Below are 14,877 nucleotides of genomic sequence, written 5' to 3'. Positions count from 1 at the left end.
AATTCCTAGACCCCTCTGTTAATGGAGGTTGTCTGTAAGTCTCTTATTTCTTGTCAAATGTCGCTGTAATTTTGGCCATAAGAAGATAGAAAGTTTGATGCTTTTAAAGGATAGTTTTAACTAAGGAATTTAAGGACTTGCTGAGCTTTTAAAATTTCACTGTACTTTTCCCATAATTTACCAAAATGGTACTCAGCTCCTGGTGTAGCTGGACATTTCCAGAAGGGGTCAGGAATTGGAATTCCATTTTATATCTAGCTTTTATTACTCTGTATTGTTTTCATATATTTTGGTTATACTTTTCTGTCACATGTTTAAGATCAAATTAAAGTGAGACCTGTTTTAATTAAAAGTAACCTCTTGCTGACTAGTGAGGTCAGTTAAGTCTCCTCAGGCATTACTTTTGAAACCATGAACAGAGTCTTCCAGCTCATCTGTTAGTGTTAGCTTCCAGATTGGGTCATGGCGTTGGAGATGCCTGGGAGCCTTTTCTCCTATTGGAGGTTTCCCCTCTCTGGAGACTCTCTTTTGAAAAGCACACTGAACATTTGTTGATTCCTGTCATTTAGGATCTAGAAATCTCTCTGTTCGGGAGGTTGGGTGACACCTCAAAGTTATAGGACCCACAGAAAAGGTTCCCTCATGTCTGGGGTCCTTACTGACCTTGAAGGTCAAGGGCAAGCATATTGCCTACTTCTTGGCCCAGTTACCCTTCTAATGTTAGTTTCCAAACATCAGTAGTTGAACAGCAAGAAGAGATCAGCTATGTGGCCACTGTGGCCAAGAGAGCAACGAGGTTAACTATTTATAATTTCATCTGAATATTAAGTATTTGAAATATAAAGTATAGCCAGAGGACTGTTATTCTTTACCAAACATGATCCTTTTAGTTGTTGAATCCCTACAGAATGTTAACAGACAACAGTTATGTTGTTTTGCAGAGAAAACGAGATCAAAATTCACACATAGTATATCAGCATGAATCATGATGACATTATTTTGGTATCACATGTAAGTGTCCATCTTATGATAGAATAGCCTTTTTAGTCAAGCATCTCCATCTGGTCTTAAGACATTACAAGACACAAAGTCTTAAAATGAGTTTATTCTTCAATGGGATGCCACCCAAAGACAATGCACCTGTCAAAATGTATCTTAGAAGTTTTTAATATCTAGCCTTTTAATTCTTAGTGTGTGACATTGCTTGGACTGTTCAGTGTATGAGCATCTCTAAGTGTAGTGACACATACATAACATACACATCAAATAAGCTTCTTAATAAAACTGTCACTGAACTGATCATTGCATGCTAGCTTGACATGTATCTGTTATCACAAGTAGCTAAAAGAAAGGCAGACATCTGAGTCTAAAAGCAAAAGTTATCACTAAAATCCTGGTTTTACATCTTAGAAGATCTGTACACTTGAAAGGCTGAATGCATTTAGTACACCTTGAAATTTACAATAGTGAGTGTCACAGGTTTATGAAAGTCTTTGTCTCAATTTAGTTTTGTATCAAGAGCATCTTTTAAGAAAATCTTATTGTTTTACTCACAGGAAACTTGACCTTTTGATTATGACCAATGTAAACATATCACAGTATGTGTACAATGTTTATTGGGATGTGTGTGTCAAAGGCTATTGGGCTCCTTTAGTGAACAATGACTGAAATAAAGGTTTCAGGGCAATTTCTCCTTTATTCATCAAGGGGAGTCTCATCACACCATTTTCCCCAAGCCCAAAATGTCTCCACTAATTACCTTGCCATTTCTCAGATGACTTGTGAGAACCAGATCATAACAATTAACATTATTCTTGACCAATGAAATGCTCCCATGTTATTGTACACAGACAACTATTGTATTTGTATTGTATTGTACTGTACTTGTAAAACCTGTCTTGACATCATTTCCATCAGCTGGAAACCTAGGTCGTTGCATTCCCTTAACTCCAGTGACACCTGTCTATATGCCACCTTAAATTGTAGACATAAATATTTTAGAAATCCAAAGATCCAAAAATACAAAAACAAAAACAGCTATAGATGTTGCAGTCAGTCACATAGGATAGTTTTTAATACACCAGAGTATATCCAGATGTATTTGGCCAAGTTCTATTACAGTAAATTTTGACAGTTTTTAAATTTGTAACTGTAAATGACTAGTCCAAACTTTTTTGTAGGTCAATTATCACAGATCTCTTGAAAAAAAGAATCAAAAGAAATAAAAACCTTTTACATCTGTGGAAGCGAAAATCATTTTTAAGGTGGTCCTAGGCTGATGGTTTGTCTAATTGGATTACCCAGCTATACAAGCTTCCCATTGTTGCTTTGCTAGCCATAGGAGTTTCAAAGTCACAACCAATAGCCAAACTGATGTTATGATAGTCATGTGTAACTGTTCCCTCTAAAGAGACAGACTAGTTAAAAATAATTTTAACTGTTTCCACAAAGGTGTGTTGACTAGGTTTGGATGTAGAAACACACTAAGTATATATACACAGGATAGAGCATTACACTGCTAATCTCTGTTAGTCCATCTTGGATGTCTCTTAGTCCACAACAGTTGTGCTTTCATTGTTTGATTGCTTTTTCATGCCTGTGTCTGGTACTCCGAGCAACTACTTTGAAGATAACAATACACAATATATTAACCTATATGTTGTTTTAAAATTCTGTATTATGATGTTTGGGTTTTTTTTGTAACACAAAAAAGTTTTAAAAAATGAAACAAAGTAGTTGAAAGTTACAAGTTAAAAAAAATTAAACAAACTAGGCCACACTCTTTGGACATAAGCAGGAATTCCCGAAAGTGCGTGAAGAAGGCCTGCCCAAGTTCCACTCTGCCCTGCCACAAATGTCTACCTATGAAAAGACACAAGGGAAAGAAGACACCCTGCCATCCCTCAGGCTCTGTGCCCAAGCTAAGGTGCCCTATCCAGTGCTAGAGGCAGCAAACTGGAGGTGCAAGGAAGATGCCAGAGCTGCATTAAATGCTCTTACCATGAGCCAGGGGCCCCCTCATTGTCATCCTGTGAACTTTGGGCCATATTTAGCTAAATCCCTTCCTTTTTTAGATTCACAGTTAGCATATCTCAAGAGTACTGGGCCTGCACTCATATAAATTGAAGAATATTTTACTGCCTAGGTCAGGAGCTGGGGTTGTTTAAGATATCAATATTTTCCTCATGGTAGAATGTTCACCCTTCAATTTGATGTGTAAATGACTGCACTAGCACACTGTGGAATTAAGCCCCTAAAAAACTTTGGGTTTAACCATCGTCCTGGATGTAACCTTTCTAACGGTTGTGATTACAGTATTAAATACCAGATCTCAAAGTCACCTAATATTGTCATTTCCCAAGGCCCATTGTCCCTCCTTTTTGTTGTTGTTCTCTCCCCTGTGCTGACAACTTCACTAGAGGTGGTAAGTGGATAACAAAGAAAAAAACTGGGGTGATTTATGTGACTTGATTACTTGTTGCATGGAGAAATACCTTTTGTAAGTGTGCCCATTTCACTGGAAACAACCAATCTCTGCTATAAGGACTCAGATCCCAGAGACACTAACAGAAAAGGAGATAGAGCTGGGAACACGAGATGAAGCTGGGAACATGAAGGGTAGAGAAAAGCATGAGAGAGCGCAGACGTAGCTAAAGACATGGGCAGAATAGTCTGAAGCCTGAAGTAGATGGTTCCTCTGGTCAAATCTGAGCATCAAACTAATGATAATAACAAAACCCAGGAAATGAAACTGTAGTTTGTGAATGTCCATATCTATCACTGGGACAGTCTGCCTAATTGGTAGAATACAAAAAACCTAACTTTCATTAAGGGTGAATTAATAAGAAGTATGAAATTAGCTGCCTGTAGTAAAAGTGGCCTCAGGTTAGGCCATGTTCAGGGCCTCTACTCTGTGCAGTAAGGGTGACCGAGGGGCACCAGTGGGTCTTAGTCCTCTGTATATTTCTGTGTGATTCCCAGAATATGTTAGGCTCCTTCAGTTTACCCCTCTTCCTAAGCCTTTTTATGTCCAGCAGTTACAACGACTTACCATCATGACCTTCTAGACAACATGACAGTAAAATTGTAAGCAGACTCATGTGCAACACTTGCAGATGAATATCAGCAGCTGAGGAACCTCCAAGTTGGGGGCGGAAGCCCTGCAGCCATCCTTCAAGTGGCAAATCCTGCCTGGGGCTGCTCTATGTGTATATCTGAAGGGGCCTCCCATGGGTTCTACCTAGCCAATAAAAGTCACATAGGCCTCCTCAACTGTGAAGCACCAGCATTTGCATCAAAAACAGGATCCTCTACTGTGTTGTAAAGAATGACTGAGGAGGTCACAGGTGACTCATCAGACAGAAATACCCTGCTGGACAACGTCCCTGGCAGGGCTGCTGTCCCTGTGCCCAGAGGGAAGATTCACATGAATGGTGGCCAAGATGGAAACTCTTCAAGCTGCAATGTCTTGTCAGAACCAGCAAGTGACAGCTACCCAACACCTTTTTGGTGCTCTGTGTCTCTTTTTCCAGGGAGCTTTGTTTGTCTGAAGAGACATTTTCACCAGTGGTGGCTGGCTGGTCCCTTAAATATGCCTTAAGGCCACTGGCCAGTCACTTATGTAGAGTGTTAGGGAAAGGGACTTCCCTTCCACCCAGACTGCATCTAGTGGGGAGCCATGACTGTCAGTCCAAGTTACACTACAGACATGAGGAACACTTGGCAGGTAGCATTGTCCTAGTACCAGCAAAGCACCAGTGGTTAATGTCACTTTCAACACTTTGTTCATGAGATCCTGCAATCTTCCCAGATGTGGGATTGGCAGGGACTGTACCCTCAAATGGAGGTCACATGGAGCAGTCAGGTCACATGCAGCTCAGACAACTCCAGAATGACCAACTTCACATATGTCAGTTCTATTGATTGTGCACAGAATATGACCCCAACAAACTCCAAAGCAGTGTGGCCCAAAGATTTAAGATCCCCAAGCTCTGTCACCAAGAATTTTGGTTTTTTAGTCTTTATTTACCCATCCTGCTCTCGCAGCACACTTCTCTCAAAGGAATGTTTAACAAATGGACAAAATAATTGTTCATCTGCTGTGAAGGTTTTTGTTTCTGTTTCTCATAAAAAGTGATAGTTGAGCTTCTCATATAAATTTGTTTCCTCCCAATGGACAATGACGTCTTCTGACCATGCCAGGCTTAAGGGAAGTTTCTAGCATCTCAGGACCGAGTTTAGAGAAAAACCAGAAGTCAAGTCCAGCTCTTATTGTGACATTTCACTTCTCGGGGTGAGTGGGTTTCTTACTGAGCACTGCACACTCACCTTCTCACTATCGTTTATGATGATGAATTCTTTCTTCCAAATAAATACTAAGAGAAAAACTTGACTAGTGTTTAAATGAGAAAAATGCATTCCCAAGCGTGGTTCAGGTTCACAAACCTGAACTTACACTCCCTGTTCCTCTATATAGTCAACTGGAAGCAGACACACATTGTTGTTTCTGGTGCTGGACTCACATCTGAAGCAATGACTTTTGCCGCTGGTTTTCAGCTAGGAGTCTCCATAACTCCGCCAAGTATCCTATCATCCTTCTAACAGCACTCTTTCCACCTTAAGAGCAGAGAAAGTTTGTATGACTTCTCAAAGATGACATCTCACTGACTTCCCTTCCTCAGCCAGCCAGGGAAACCTTTATTTTGTTTTTGTTTTGTGAGGTTTTCAGTGAAACTTCAGATTAAACCCAGGGCCTTCACACTGAACTATATGCCCAGCCCTTTTTTATTTTTAATTTTTATTTTTATTTTTGTATTTTCTTTTGTCTTTTTCCTTTTTTTATCGGTACTGGGGATCAAACTCACGACTGCCTGCTGTCAAGGCAGGCACTTATGCCGCTGAGCTAAACCCCCAGCCCCTTTATTTTTTATTTTGAGACAAGGTCTCACTGAGTTATCCAAGTCTCTACTTGTGATCCTCCTGCCCTAGGCTCCCAAGACTTCTGGGATTACAGACACAGATCATTTCCCTAGGGAGAAAAGCTTTCTGTTTCTAAGGATGCCTTGGACTTTTTGGCCCACTGGGATCACCATTTTAGAGTTAACTGATTAGTAACCTAAGTAACATCTGCTAAATCACTTCTCCTGGGTCACATAAGATAACTGGGGCACCCAAACAGGGACGAGATAAGATAGAGACAAAGTTTTGGTTTCTGTCATGGCGGGCTATTGAGATTACTCCATGCACTGGCCTGAGGAATCTCTGCTGAGTTACTTTGGATCATGTTGTCCCAATCAGTGGGTAAGTCAACAGAAACCCTAGAGGGGGAGAAGGGATGAGAAAGGGGCAAGAGCCATGAAGAATGGAGACAAGACAGTGCTCTGATCAAGTCTCGTTTAATAAAAAAAAGGGCAGCATTTATATAGGATGTTAGGCAATGAGGTAGTTGGGTTCTGATAAGCCAGCAGGTAACCTAGCAACAGTGGGAAGTCCTAGCGAGACGGAGATTACAGGTAGTTTAAAACTTCCATGCGGGAAATTGCCAGAGCACGGGCTCATTGGCATAACTGCTGCACGGACCAACCCACAAGAACATGTAACTTTGGAGAAAATAGAAATTTAACTCCTAGAAGACATTAAGATGGCTGTTGTCTGTTGATATAACACGGTGGCTAATTACAGGGTCTTCCACAGGTCCCCCTCTTGTTTTTTTATCATTTATCAATTTTTTGATATCAAAACAGAATCAAACTTATCAAAACACAATGTTGAATAGAGCAGTACCATTAATCAGAATAGAGCAAAACAGTAACGATATTTGCCTTCAAAGAGATGGTAGAAGGAAATCCCCCTTATTTGCTATGGTCACCTTTCCAGGAGGTGCTCAGATTTTAGGTTCCCATTTGCTAGCGGGGACAGGAGAAGAGGGTAGGGGAAGTGGGATGTTTGATGCTAGGCCATGCACCGGTAGGTTCACTGTTGCTTACAAGGGAGGCAGGCTGGTTACTTGGTTTCCCAGCTTCATAAGTTCCAACAAAGTGTGGGTATCAGAAGCCACTGGTGGTTTTCACCCTGGAGTGGGGGTAGTCTGCCAAACCACAGCCACTTACCAGGGAGGGGAGCTGCTTGCTTGGTTTCCCAGCATCCTAAGTTCCAACATGGCGTGAATCTCAGGAGACATGGTGGTTCTCCCCCTGGAAGAGCCACAGCCGGCCACACCACAGCCAATTTCCAGGGAGGGGAGGTGCTTGCATGGCTTCCCAGCATCCTAAGTTCCATCATGAGGTGTATCTCAGGAGACACTGGTGGTTCTTCCTCTGGAAGGGCCACAGTCTCCCCTTTTTCTTTAAAATATAAGAGGCTGTATACTTGAGGAGCCTGTGCCTGTCTTGGGTCAGGACTCTTTCACACGGGTCCAATTCTGCCTTACCCATCATTGGAGGCAGGGCAGCAATAGGTTGAGCTCCTGTTTTAGATAACAGCTGGTCAGTACTGTGAGACCCAGTTGCCTTTCTCTGGCTATCCAGTCTATCGCACCAGGGTAAGAGAAGTGAAGCGGACAGCTTGCTTTTACAAAGCATCACCATAACATGGCCTTGTGGGCTCTGTGTAACTTTCTCTATCAGCCACTTCAATCCTGTGGTAATGGGCCTGTATAAGTTGCATTTTTATGGCATCCACCTGTTGTTTGACAAAAGCTATCAACTTATTAAAGAGGTAAGGGCCTAATGCAAGTAAAATTAACAGTCTGAGCAGTGGTCCAAGCAAGAGAAGAAGATAGTGCAGGAATTCACTACAGGCATTCCAAAGAGGGTTTTCAAATAGCTCTCTTCTTTTTACCAGGTCTTCTTGTAGTCTCTTAATGCCGGACTTGTTTGCAAAAAGCAGCAGCATTCCTGTAAGGCTAAGCAAATCCCCCCTTGTTCTGCTGCAAAAAGATCTAGTCCTCTCCTATTCTGGAGAACCACCTCTGCAAGGGAGTCTAACTGGTCCTGGACATCTTGGATAGTGCTAGATAAGGCCTGAACATCATCTATAAACTGGTTAGATAATTTGACATGGGAATGTATAGCGACTCTAATACCTGCAGATGCTGTTTCCAGGGCTCCTGAAACACCCAGCCGAACTAGTAGGGGGATGAGTTGCACTGCTCATTTAGCGCAGCCAGTGGCATAATCAAAACTAGGAATAGGAATGGGCTCATCTCCGAGTAACACCTCTATGTCAGGTAACAAATGGATGTGACACATATCCTTGACCAGTTGGTAGGGAGGTATGTGAAGGCCAGGTTTCCTCCACAGACAAACACTTGTCCCCTGGCAGGGCAAAATGGAGTAGTGAAGTTGGTTATACAACTGAAGTTAGTGAAGGTGATGCGAACCCAACATCAAGGTCAGAGGTATTGTTTTGAAAACTTCCCTGCAAGCAAGGGGAATCTTTGAAACCTATAGCCTGCACTCTAAAGGTGAGGCTGGCACTACAATTTAAGAAGTTTGGTTCCTCAAATGATGGTGAGGTAGAATCTGAGGGTGTACAAGGGACATGGGAGTGCCTAGGGCCATGCATAGCCAAAAATCTTCAGCTAAAGTTGGATTAGAGGTATTCAGGGATTTATAAGTAGCCCCTAAAATATCTGAATTATGGGCATCTAGATTAACTCCCCATGATTTTGGGAGTGCCAGGGGGTGATAGTGAATTTGAGGGAACATTTTATCTACAATCTGTTTGACTCATTCTTGCACCATATGTTCTCTGATTTTAACTTGTGGTCTGCCACCATCAGAAATATGAATGGGCAGAGTCCGGTACCAACATACTGGTTTTCCAGGTGTACCATTACATGGAGCTTGGGCATATTTTTGTGAGCCTAAAACTTGTGGAGTATTGGCCCAGTCACCTCCAAAAGTACCTCTGGAAGTTTTTTGCAATATAGCTGTAAAATATGTCATATTGTTAAATGTGCATTCTTGTAGAGAGGTATAGCAAGAAGAATGCATTGACTCCTGGAATGTTTTACATTCCTTAGGACATGGATTTAATTGACCCTTAATTTTGGGGGTCATAGGAGGCTTGGAGTAACATATCCATTCTGGTAAGTAGCCTCCTGCTGTTAGGGATCTGTAGGTAATGTATGCCATCTTATTATTACAATCTGTCATTTTAGTGTAAGAGATGGACTGATATGTAATGGTACCTCCCTCACATTCACATGGGGAACCCAACAGAGTGGCAGCCAGAGCCCTGGCATTGGAAGGGGGTTCAAAACCTCCCTCTCCTGCAGCAGTAGAATCACCATAATCCCAGCCGGGTGTAGTGGCTCATGCCTATAATCCCAGCGCTCCGGAGGCTGAGGTGGGAGGATCCTTCTGAGTTCAAGACCAGCCTGGGCTACAAAGTGAGCTCAAGGCCAGCCTGGACTGCATAGTGAGACACCGTCTCAAAAAATAATAATAATAATAATAATAATAATAATCCCATAGGGACGAGATCCAGGCTCCCGGTTTCATCAGCTGAAAAACAAGAGATGGAAAAAGTCTCTCAGGGGGCATTTTCATCCCTGGAATCATCTGTAAAATTATCCTCTATTTGTTGAATTTGATCTATTTGTTTAACCAATCATTCTGGGGGCCATCTTGAGGATTTCATCTCTTTAGAATAAATGCATACTGATCCTTGTCCCCATATAAGGGCTGGGTCTGGACCATGCCATGAGTTAGTCAGGGGGTCCCTCCATAGTACGGAAGCAAATTGCTTTGGTTTTCAGTATGCCAAAAATGGGTGTTTGCTGTTTGTCCAGCAGCATCCAAATTTTAAAAATTAAGGATGAATAAGGCATGAGATAAGATATTTCTAGGTGACCCCCTTTTGAAGTACTATTCCCCCTTTTTTATTTTATTTACAGTGAGTTTCAGGAAAAGGAGTGCCCTTTCAACTATGCTTTGACCCTGAGGGTTATAAGGTATGCCTTTTATATGATGAATATTAAGATGTTGACAGAAATGAGCAAAAGCAAAACTAGCATAGCCTGGACCATTATCAGTCTTTAGTTGTTTCAGGCATCCCAAAACTGATAAGGTAGTTAACATATGGCTAATCACATGTTTGGTAGCCTTACCAGCTTGGAGAGAGGCAAAAATGAAACCAATGTAGGTATCTATAGTCATATGAACATATTTAAGATTGCCAAACTCAGGAATGTGGGTGACATCCATTTGCCATAATGCATTGGGGATTAGTCCTCTGGGATTAACTCCAAGGTGTGGAACTGGGAGGTATGTGGCACGAGGGGCAATTTTTTACTATCTGTCTGGCTTGCTCTCTAGTGATCTTGTGCATAAATCAGAGGGTTTGGGCACTGAGATGGTGTAATTGATAATTTTTTGTGCTGATGTAACATTGTTATCATGATCATTTGAGCTAATGTTAGCTGAAATGCAGAGGGGAACTTGTGGTTGGGTGGCCAGGTCTGCTGCATGATTACTGTCAGCCAGGGGTCCTGGCAACCCGGAGTGAGCACATAATGTCCGATAAAGAAGGGGCAAGTTCTTTTCATAATGAGCACCTGTGTTTGCCTAAACAGTTCTCCTGTATTGAAGGCATTTCTGATTTGACCAGTTTTTTCTAGCAGGGGTACAGGGTGTGCGATGTAAGAACTGGTAGTATACAAATTTATAGGCTGAGTAGGAAATGCAGAAAAGGCTCCAGTGATAGCATGTAATTCCATGATCTGGGCTGATGTACTGTTTGTTTGGAAGGTTACAGTTTGGCCTTGAAAAATATAGGCTGCCAAGCCATTTGAGGAACCATCAGTAAATACTAATAAGGGATTTTTTAAATGGTTTGAATGATGTGACCATAGGGAAGATAAATGAGTATCTATTGGCAAATTCAACAAGCTTGTCTGGGGGATAATGGTTGTCTATAAGCCCCATGTAGGAAGCAAGAGCAATGGGCCAGAATTCAGTTGTTTGCATGAGCCAATCGATCTGTTGTTTGGTATAAGGCAGTACAATAGTATCTGCTCCTTGCCAAAATAACATTTTCCTTGTGTTCCCAAGATAATGAGGGTAGATATGGCCTGATAGTAGAGTTCAATGACCTTTTTAGGTGTGGCTCACAAGTGGACCCACATTAATGGTGTTGTCTCTCAGAAGACAATGGTTGGGGAGGGAGTGGTCTTGGATATGATAAATTTTAAGGGTTTACCGTAATCTATAAAAGTAATGGTCTGGGATTGGATAGTCTGTTCAACAGCATGTATGGCCTGTATTCTTTCTGGGGAGAGTTTACAAGGGGAGGTAGGGTCAGGATTACCACGTAAAATATCATAGAGGTGTTTTAACTCACTTTCTCTAAGCTTTAAGTAAGGCATGAGCCAGTTAATATCCCCAAGAAGTTTTTGAAAGTCATTTAACGTTTAAAGTTTGTCTAGCCTCAAATGTATCTTCTGAGAAGAGATCTGAGGTCCCCTCATTTGAAAACCCAAGTATGTGTATGGATCGGTAAGTTAAACTGAACTTTGTCAGGGGCTATCTCAAGTCCCTTGTCATGTAAGGCAGTCTTCAATGTATCATAGCATCCTAAGACTCTTTTGTCATTTTTTCCAGCTATCAAGATGTCATCCATATAATGAATGACATATATTTCTGGCCAGACTGTATTGCTGAAACAAAAAAAGACTGGCATAAGGCAGGGCTATTGGCCATGCCTTGTGGCAGGACTCACCATTGGAATCTTTGCATAGGTGCTCTAAAATTAGTAAGTGGTAAACTAAAAGTAAAACATTTTTGATCATCTGGATGTAGGGGGATAGTGAAGAAGCAATCCTTGAGATCTATGATAACCTTAAAAGAGCCCAAAGGTATAACAACAGGAGAAGGGAGGCCTGCCTGTAAGGCTCCCATCAAGACCATGGTCTTATTTACCGCTCTAAGGTCTTATAGCAATCACCATCTCCCTGATTTCTTTTTAATGACAAAGATGGGAGTGTCCCATGGGGAATTACTAGGAACTATATGGCCTGCTTCAAGCTGTTCCTACACCAGCTGTTGCACAGCCACTAGCTTTTCAGAAGTGAGAGGCCATTGATAGACCCATACAGGCTCTTCTGACAGCCATGTAATTTTCTTCACGGGGATCACAGGAAATTAAATGGCCCCTATGAAAAATGGCCCAATCCAACTCGGTTTATCTTTGGCACAGTCTCTATGGGCTCTGTCATTCCTGTATTGTTTTTCCAAGACCTTCACCAGGTGAATATCCACTATTTAGCATTTCAGCAGTGACAATGGCATTTGGGCTACCCATAATTCAACCTATTTGTGCCAGTAGATCTCTACCCCAAAGATTTATTGGTAATCCAGCTATGACATAGGGCTTTATTGTGCCTTGGTTGCCTTCTCTATCCTTCCAGGTTAGAAGTTTTGAACTTCTCTCTGGGTTTTGGTTTTGACCTATGCCTTTTAAATGACTCATGGTAACATCTAAGGGCCAGGTCAGAGGCAAGTCTTCCTTTTAACAATAGTAACATCTGCACCTGTTTCTATTAGGCCAGAGAATTCTTTATCATCTAGAAATAGTGACATAAGGGATTTCTGTGTGGAAATTATCTTAGCCCAATAGATATTTGAGAATCCAAATCCTTTATCACCTCATTGCTGGGAGATTATCTTATTAGGGGTTTGGATTAGAGGCAAGAGCAGCAACTGAGCAAATCTTTGCCCAGTAGTGACAGTACGAATGTATTTAGATGAGGACACCATGACCTTTATTTCTCCAGAGTAATCATTATCAACTATGCCTGGAAAAACTTGTAGTCCATTAAGCATTTCTGCTACTGTGTCCTATTATAAGGCCAAATGTAATCTTTGGTAAGGGTCCAAAAATTCCTGTAGGGAGGGCCTGAACCCCCATCTCAGGGGTTACTACTATGTGGCAGGACTCACCATTGGAATCTTTGCATAGGTGCTCTAAAATTAGTAAGTGGTAAACTAAAAGTGAAACATTTTTGATCATCTGAATGTAGGGGGATAGTGAAGAAGCAATCCTTGAGATCTATGATAATCTTAAAAGAGCCCTAAGGTATAACAACAGGAGAAGGGAGGCCTGCCTGTAAGGCTCCCATCAAGACCATGGTCTTATTTACCATGTTTGGTATAAGGCAGTACAATGTGGGTGGTGGAACTGAGGTCCAATCCTGTGCTCCCAGTTGTGGCTCTGAAGAGGTCTGAGATTGATTGTTATTTGCTTGAACAAAGCTGACCACCCCAAAGATTTGTTTTGGTTTGGGGACCTGGGGATGTCCCCCATTCCCATTTCCCTGCAATGGAGGCAACTCTTTTCCATTGGCCCTTTTGGATTTGCATTCATTAGCCCAGTGGTACCCTCTCTTACATCTAGGGCATAATCCTGGTGCTTTGGCTTTTGCTTTGACAATGGAATCTCTATTTTTGGAGTCCTTTTTGCAGTTCTTTACAAAATGACCAGTTTCTCCATAGGTAAAACATTTTTGTTTATTTTTTTGAGATAAGAATTGTTTAACTGTAAACCCTTGCAAGGCAGCAGCCATAGCGAGGCCTTATTGGTAAGCAGTTCCAATGTCAGAGCAAAGGTGTATATATCCTGTCATGTCTGTTTTCTTTTTATAAGGTCTAATAGCAGCCTGACAGGCAGTGTTACCATTTTCAAAAGCTAATGGCTTTACAAAGTCTGTACCTGCATCAGTATAGCCAAAAATTCTATCAGTGGCAGTAATCAAGTGATTAACAAATTCTGCAAAAGGTTCATCAGCCCTTGTTTTAATACTAGTGAGAGAGAAACTCATATTCCCCTTCGAGGCCAGTTTTCTCCATGCCCAATTAGCAGCCCTTTGAATTTGACTATAGAGCCCTGCATCAAACCGCACTTGGGCATCTCTATCTGCATAGCGGCCTTCTCCCACTAACATATCAAAGTTCCACCTATTGCTGGCTTGTATATTATGCCTGGAGGTATCTTTCCAATTTTCTACATATTCTGTTTTCCATAAAAGATTATCCCCTCCCAACAAGGTTGCTCGGGCTAATCCTTGCTGATCTCTAGGTGTGATCCAATTTTCAGCCACAGAATCCAAGATCTCGGTAGCATACGGGACTGTAGCTCCATATTGTGCAACTGCTATTTGTAATTCTCTTATCAGCTTGAAATGGAAACTGGAGTAGTGTCGGAAAACTCTGCCCTCTGCTTCCATCCTTTCGATCACAGGGAAAGCCTCCACATCATCTATCTCCAATATTGGGTCAGGCCAGGCGGTAAATTTAGATATCATGCCCCTGGGGGGTGGTCATTGAACAGGAGGAATCCGGGAGGAAACTCCAGGGGTTTGCATCACTTTCTATTTTAGACCTTTCTAATTGGGCCATTAACTCCTCATGTTCTTTTTCTAATGCAATCTTCTCTTTTAAAAGCTCAAATTTGTCTCTTGTTTTCTAGGGTTGGAAGCTGAACATGTTGGGGGATGTGGTAGGGCTGCTACAGTAAAGGGGAGGGCATGCATTGAGGGCTGTGCTGAGGGCTTTGTCTGCACTGGCCACCCGGGACTGCGCAGCACTGCAGTGTGCTGAGCCTGGAGGGCATTGGGCATTGACTGGCCAGTTATAATTATGGTGTCTTGTGACTTCCTCTACCAAACTATCCCAATCTATATTGTCATCGTCTATTTTAGCCTTTAAGGGTAATTCAGAGTAAAGTTTGGTGTTCAGCTTGGCTCCCTCTAAGTCATAAAGACTGAGTTTTTGTTTTGGAGGCTTGTCAGTCCTTGATGTTTGTGTCCCTTTGTCTTTAACCCCCAAGGCACCATTTATCTCTTCCTCATTATCGCTATCACAGGACAAAAGTTCC

The sequence above is a fragment of the Cavia porcellus genome, unplaced genomic scaffold (genome assembly GCF_034190915.1).
Source record: "Cavia porcellus strain 051 isolate PalLab524CR breed Dunkin Hartley unplaced genomic scaffold, mCavPor4.1 scaffold_1, whole genome shotgun sequence".
Lineage (NCBI taxonomy): Eukaryota > Metazoa > Chordata > Mammalia > Rodentia > Caviidae > Cavia > Cavia porcellus.
The sequence above is the reverse complement of the archived record's forward strand: the minus strand, read 5'-3'. Positions refer to the sequence as shown.